Source organism: Gekko japonicus, unplaced genomic scaffold (genome assembly GCF_001447785.1).
Source record: "Gekko japonicus isolate JY-2015 unplaced genomic scaffold, Gekko_japonicus_V1.1 scaffold793, whole genome shotgun sequence".
Taxonomy (NCBI): Eukaryota; Metazoa; Chordata; class Lepidosauria; order Squamata; family Gekkonidae; genus Gekko; species Gekko japonicus.
Window position 1 is genome coordinate 29236 of NW_015167076.1, and position 7024 is coordinate 36259.

Genomic DNA, 7024 nt, shown 5'->3' on the forward strand with positions numbered 1-7024 from the left:
CCTTGGCTTGCCTGGGCGCCCCTCGACTGTGGGGAGCCCGGGCAAGCCGGCCCTTGGACAGGCCAGGGAAGGTCTCCCCGATCCCGCCTGAACGCCTTGGAGTCGCCGGGGGGGTCGCTCTCCAGGCCTTCCCTCTGTAGCCGCGAATGCAGAGGTTTTGGCTATAGTGGGCATGGCCAACTCTGAAGCCAGCCGGAACTCCATTCCTGTGCGTTCCTGCCCAAAAATAGCCCTGGAGTCCATGCTCCTAACCACGACATCAAAGTGGCTCTCCAACCATGAATGGATTTTCCAGAGTATTGCATTTACATGTAGCAAAGTTGCACATGCATGGACAAAATACGTGTGTTCCCTTGTTCTCAAGAAATACCTGCACATAGGTGGGCTGCAGGCAGCACACTCCCATTACAAGTCATTGGTATACCAAAACTGAACATCTGAAGTGAGGTATAGTGCCAAACAGATATCTTTGGTGATGGGGTTCCATAGTCAGGGGTGCAATGATAGAAAAGGCATTCTCTCCGGAAGACACTTTTGACAGAGTAAAAAATCCTGTGGGGGCGGTGGCCAGTTCCTGGGGGCTAGACACCACCCCACAGGATCTTTTCCCCTCTGTCACAACAGCCATCTTAACTTCTGAAGGCAAGGACACCTAGAGAAGGCCTCTGGTGATTTTGACTGATGGACATACTTATAAGAGGTAAACCTTCAGATACCCTCATTCCAGACCATTAGAGTTTTAAAAGACCTCATCAGCACTTGAGCTGAGAAACAAACTGAAAGCCAGTGCAGATTTTTGATAACCAGCAAAATATTTTGACTGGTAAGTCCCTGTGAATAAGATGGCTGCCAGCTGGATATTCTAAAGACTTTGCAGAGAGAGTCCCAGCATAAAGTCCTGTGTACAGTCTATCCTAGATGTTATTAAAGCATAGGTAACTGTGGCTACTCCTGCCAACCTAGCAGTTCGAAAGCAAGAAATTGCAAGTAGATAAATAGGTACCACTTCGGTGGGAAGGTAACAGCGTTCCGTGCACCTTGGTGTTTAGTCATGCTGGCCACATGACCACAGAAATGTCTTCGGACAGCGCTGGCTCTTCGGCTTTGAAACGGAGATGAGCACCGCAACCCTAGAGTCGGACTCGACTGGGTTTCGAGCAAGGGAACCTTTACCTTTACCTTAACTGTGGCTACAGCATCCTTTTTGAGGAGGGGCCACAGCTGGGATACTGACCTAAATTGATGGAAGGCATGCTGGACTACAGAATCTCTTGCCCATTCATAAGCAATCTGGACTCTGACACTCCTTCCCCACCCCACCCCAAAAAAGGAAAAACGTGATATTTTATGGTAATGGAAGCTCATTTAGCCTCAGTTCAGCACCATCTCTGTGGTTCAGCATTTGTAAGGTGATGCACATTGGGACAAAAAATCCCAGCTTCAGGTATAGGCTAATGGAGTTTGAACTTGCTGAGGCTAAGAAGGGAAAAGATCTTGGGGTCATAGAGGATAGCTCAATGAACGTGTCAACCCAGTGTGCTGCAGCAGTGAAAAGGACAAACTTTGTGTTAGGGATTATTAGGAAAGGGATGGAGCCAATACTGTAATGCCCCCTGTATAAATCTATGGTGCGGCCTCATTTGAAATGCTGTGTACTGTTATGGTCACCGTATCTCGAAAAGGAAAAGTACAGAGGAGAGTAACCAAGATGATTGGGGGTTGGAGTACCTTCTCTATTAGGAAAGGCTGAAGAGCCTGGGACTTTTCAGTTTAGAAAAGAGATGACTAAGGAGGGGCATGATAGAGGTTTATAAAATTATGCATGGGGTGCAGAAAGTTAACAAAGAAATTTTTCTCCCTCTCCCCAAATACTAGAACTCGAAGGCATCCAAATGAAGCTGATGGGCAGTAGGTTCAAGACAGACAAAGGGAAATACTACTTTACACAGAGAGTGATTAAAATGTGGAATTCACTGCCAGAGGATGTAGTGATGGCCGCAGGAGTAAAGAGCTTTAAAAGAGGATTAGATGGAGGATAAGTCTATCAATGACTACTAATCATGGTGGCTGAGGGGAACCTCCACATTCACCCTGTATAGATCTATGGTGCGGCCTCATTTGAAATGCTGTGTACTGTTATGGTCACCGTATCTCGAAAAGGAAAAGTACAGAGGAGAGTAACCAAGATGATTGGGGGTTGGAGTACCTTCTCTATTAGGAAAGGCTGAAGAGCCTGGGACTTTTCAGTTTAGAAAAGAGATGACTAAGGAGGGGCATGATAGAGGTTTATAAAATTATGCATGGGGTGCAGAAAGTTAACAAAGAAATTTTTCTCCCTCTCCCCAAATACTAGAACTCGAAGGCATCCAAATGAAGCTGATGGGCAGTAGGTTCAAGACAGACAAAGGGAAATACTACTTTACACAGAGAGTGATTAAAATGTGGAATTCACTGCCAGGAGTAAAGAGCTTTAAAAGAGGGATTAGATGGAGGATACGTCTATCAATGACTACTAATCATGGTGGCTGAGGGGAACCTCCACATTCAGAGGCACTAATCCTCTGAATCCCAGAGCCAGGAGGCAACATCAGGGGAAGGCTTTGGCTTCTATGCCCTATTGTTGGCCATCCAGAGGAACTGGTTGGCCACTGATTGAGACAGGATGCTGGACAAGATAGACCATTGGTCTGATCCAGCAGGGCTCTTCTTATGTTCTTATGTACCTATCAACAGCACTGCTATATTGTCTGGATTCAGCTTCAATTTATTAGCCCTCATTCATTCCATTACCAAATCCAGGCCGACTGTTCAGAATATCTGCAGACTCACCTAGACTGGATGAAAAAAAGAGCAGTCGATTTCCATCTCACCTACATATTGATGAAACCTCAGACCAAACCTCCAGATGACCTCTCCAAAGGTTTTCGTATAGATTCTTAAATAACGCAGAATAGAGCACTGTAGAAACCCTGTAGCGCAGCTCCTAGACTGGTGCCTGGATAGCTGTGCTCCAGTACATGAGAGTGAGCAGACTGAAACTGAATCCAGACAAGATGGGGGTGATGTTGTTTGGAGACACTGTTCTTCTGGAGGCGAATGATTTACTTGTAATCAATGAGGGGAGGTTTCTCTATCAAATCAGGTGAAGTGCTTAGGAGTACTACTTTGGTTCCTATAGTACTGATGTGCGTGTGTGTGTGTGTGTGTGTGTGTGTGGGGATGCCTAAAGTCACCCGTTGAGGCCCAGATTACACCCGGCAACTGTGTAGACAAGCTGTTCTTCACTATACAGGGAACCCTGAGTTTCCCTTCATGCTGACCGAGTACCTGAAGTTAAAGATCAGTAATAGAGGCTGACAAGATTCCGTAATGCTGGCTGTTTCTCTTGATAAGTGATGTGTTTGAGGTTTTAAATTTAATTTTTTTAGTTTATTCATTACAGGTGCTTTTAAGGTTCTAGGGTTTTAAGTTAGATTTGGATGAACTGTGGAATGGGTTTTCACTGCTGCCATTTTTCTTTTTTGGGGGGCGTTCTTATTATCTTAGTTTTAATTAATGATTTTATTTATCTTCTGTTTTATGACACAGTTTATGTAGGCGAACAATGAGGCCCAGCATGTTTGGCCAGTGCCCCCTTTTTACCTGGTGCAATGTACAGCACACTCACATACTCCCAGCATTCTTGGAAAATAAGTGACAGAAACACAGAGATTCCTTGGCAGACATATCCATGTAGGAGGGATTCCCTCCGTATGGAAAGCTTGAAAACGACTGATGTACATGAACAGAGTTAATTAAATTAAGCATGGGGTAAGGATGTCCTTGATTGCTCACACTTGAAAAAGAATGAATGAATATGAGTTGTAACCATACTATAATTTATTTGTAAAACAGTTCCATGTATAAATAAGCAACCTGACGAAGCATTGAGGGAAACGGAATACTTACCTAGGAAATCCGTTGTTGTTGTTTGGAAGTGTTTGGAAGCAGCAGCAGCAGCATTGCATGAAATAAAATAAAGGAATAAAAGAAGAAGCAATGTTTGTGGACTGTAACTGTAATGGAATCATTTTCTTCACAGTGAACTTTGGTGGCTTGTACCTTTGGTTAATCACTGTGGTCCACCTGTGGCTTGAACATGCATATTTTTTTTAGGCTGAGAGTGCTGTGACTTGCCTAAAGTCACCCAGCTAGCTTCAAGTGGGGAAGTGGGGAATCGAACCCAGTTCTTCAGATTAGAGTCCACTGCTCTTAACCATTACACCAAACTGGCTCTCTATGAACAGAGTGATGGTTAAAGACAACTAGACTGAATTTAGTGATCTTTCAATCAGTGGCCTGGTTCAGTCATAAAACAAAACCATGATTTATTTTTACTATGGTTTAGTGTGGAACCAGGGTTAAGGTTGCAGATGACCAATTAAATCTTGGTTTGCATCAGCAAGTGCTACGAGGGTGGAACAAGACAGGATTAAGACAGGATGTCCACATTCACACATCCTGCAAAACCATTGTAAAGACTGTCTCTAGTCGATAAATGAACTTCGAACCGTGTTTTCAGTTCCTGATTTGATAGACCCTAATTATTTGTTTGTTTGTTTGTTTGTATTTGTATCCCGCCCTCCTCGAAGGCTCAGGGCGGCTAACAGAGGCATAAATGCCAGATTATAACAATAAAAACAGTATAAAATACAATAATACACATACTACAGTTAAATAAAATTCTTAAAATAAATTATCGGTGCTCCAATACTTTGTATGTTTACATATTTTTATTGGAGTTGTATTAGGGATGCCAGCCTCCAGGTGGGATGTGGGGATCCGCCGAAATTACAGCTCAGACTACAGAGATCAGTTCCCCTGGAGAAAATGGATGTTTGTGGTGGGTGGACTCTATGGCATTGTATCCCACTGAGGCCCCTGTCCTCCCCAGGCTCCATCCCCAAATCTCCAGGAGTTTCCTAATCTGGATTTAGCAGCCCTACCCCCCCATCCCCCGCCAGTGGGCAGGGGGGGACGTGGCAACCCTAAATTGTATGAATATTTTGAATGACATTTTAATAATTGGATGTTCACCACCTTGGGGACTCTATTTGGATGGAACACAGGGTAGAAATGTTAAATAAATAAAAATAAAATAAATAATGAATCATAGTTAGGAGAGTAGCCTGCAGTCAGACAGTCTCTCTAGGCCTAACTGTTAACCCATGTGCCTGTGCCACAACAGAATGTTGATAAAATAATTAATACTAAGATAACAAGAACTATATATATGGGGGACCCCTGGCAAACTGGGGGGGTTGGCAACCTTAATCTGCACGTTCCCCCCCCCCCAGTAGCTAGCAATCCAAAACAGTCCAGTGGAGCCTGAGCGGTGGGTGTTGCCTTCTGACACACTTCCAGTGATGTCAGGGTGTGTGGCATATGCTTAATGAGTTATGCTAATGAGCTCCTGCACCTCTTTTTCTACGAAATGACCCGTGTGTGTGTGTGTGTGTGTGTGTGTGTGTGTGTGTAACAGTAATGAAAGGAGAGCAATCTTACACAGGACTGCTCAGAAGCATGTTCCATTTTATTTAAGAGGGTTTACCGGAGACTGTTTATGTCAGGAGGACCCATCGGGCCAGGGACCACGGGGGAGGTAGCTGGGCTATGCCCCATCCCCCACCAGTGGCCAGGGGATTCTGACAACCCTGAATGAATAACATAATTAAGCCATGACTTATGCGTGATGTTTGAATAGAGCCATTCTCTCAAATGCATGGCGAAATTAATCTTAACAAAATTGTACTGATTGGGTATGACGCAACATGCTGGATTAGGACCCGAATGCCCTATAAAGTCTCAGAAAGCTGTATGACAGATAAAGAGCTGGCAAATGCAGTCACTTTGGATGGACTAATATCTTATCAGAGTAAGCTTTTAAAGTTTTGCAGAGTTCTCCACAATAGTTCTCTGTCTGCTCCAGGGCCCTGCTGACATATCTTTATCAGGATGTGGCACTCACTCCATGAGCTGCTGTGATATATTTTTTTTTACTGTAATAGTCCTCATAGGAGTTTGGCATGCTGAAACAGAGCTTCTTTTGCCAGTTGCGTAATACAAACAGTCAGGAGTCTGGAAAAGTATTCGCTCGTTCAGGCCTATAAAAGGCTAACCTTGCCCCTCAAGTGTTTAACTTTTTGGCTCTTAATTCTCAATACACTGGAGGCATCAGACCTCTATAAAGCGGCGAACGCATTATATACTATGCCAGGCACAAGGGGAACTCAATATTCATCCCTAGCAATATTGCTGTCTGACCATTTCTTCCACACTACCTATGTGCCTCGGGGTCTTCGGGGCTTAAACTAGAACCTCACGGGAGACTCACCCTAGCGATTGATCTAGGACAGTTTGTGCTCAAGCTGAGGAGCTCCCTTTTGGCACAGAAGGGATTGGGGGGGGTAGCAATATCAGCCACTGCCATTGGCAAGCAGTATGAGGGTTCCAAGTTGGCTAGGCTTGGCAGAATGATCAGAATCCCGGTCATCTCCCATGGCCTGCTCAACAGAGCAGCATCATTTGCCCCTTGCCCTTGGGACTGATTTCTACTCCAGCCGTGACTCCAGCCACCGCTCTCATCCAGTGTTCCCTCTAAGCTGAGTTAGTGTGAGCTAGCTCACATTTTTTTACCCTCTGGCTCTCTCGTTTTTGTCTTAGCTCAGGAAGGATAGCTCCAAATCAAACTAATTTATGGAGTAGCCAAATCACCTGCTCACAACTTTAATGCCAGTAGCTCACAAAGTAGAATTTTTGCTCACAGGGCTCCATAGCTTAGAGGGAACATTGCTCTCATCCCCGTTCTGGTTCCAGTGTGGACTTCAGCGTCTTGGCTGGAAAACATCCATTCCAGGTCTGGATTTGGGTATGGCTTCTCACGTCCCCCCATCCTATAGTCGGGTCTTCTCCAGAACACAGAAATGAAATAGTCTCTTTTCCCAAAAGACTGACAACAAAACTTGAGCGATGAACTTTGTGGACC

At 44.7% G+C, this 7024-nt stretch overlaps 1 protein-coding gene across 1 annotated transcript in view; it reads left to right on the plus strand.

Moving 5' to 3' along the window:
• The window catches only part of TSEN15 (tRNA splicing endonuclease subunit 15), a 25972-nt gene that overhangs the window by 3761 nt on the left and 15187 nt on the right, over positions 1-7024 (plus strand). The gene's annotated exons all lie outside the window — the stretch shown is intronic.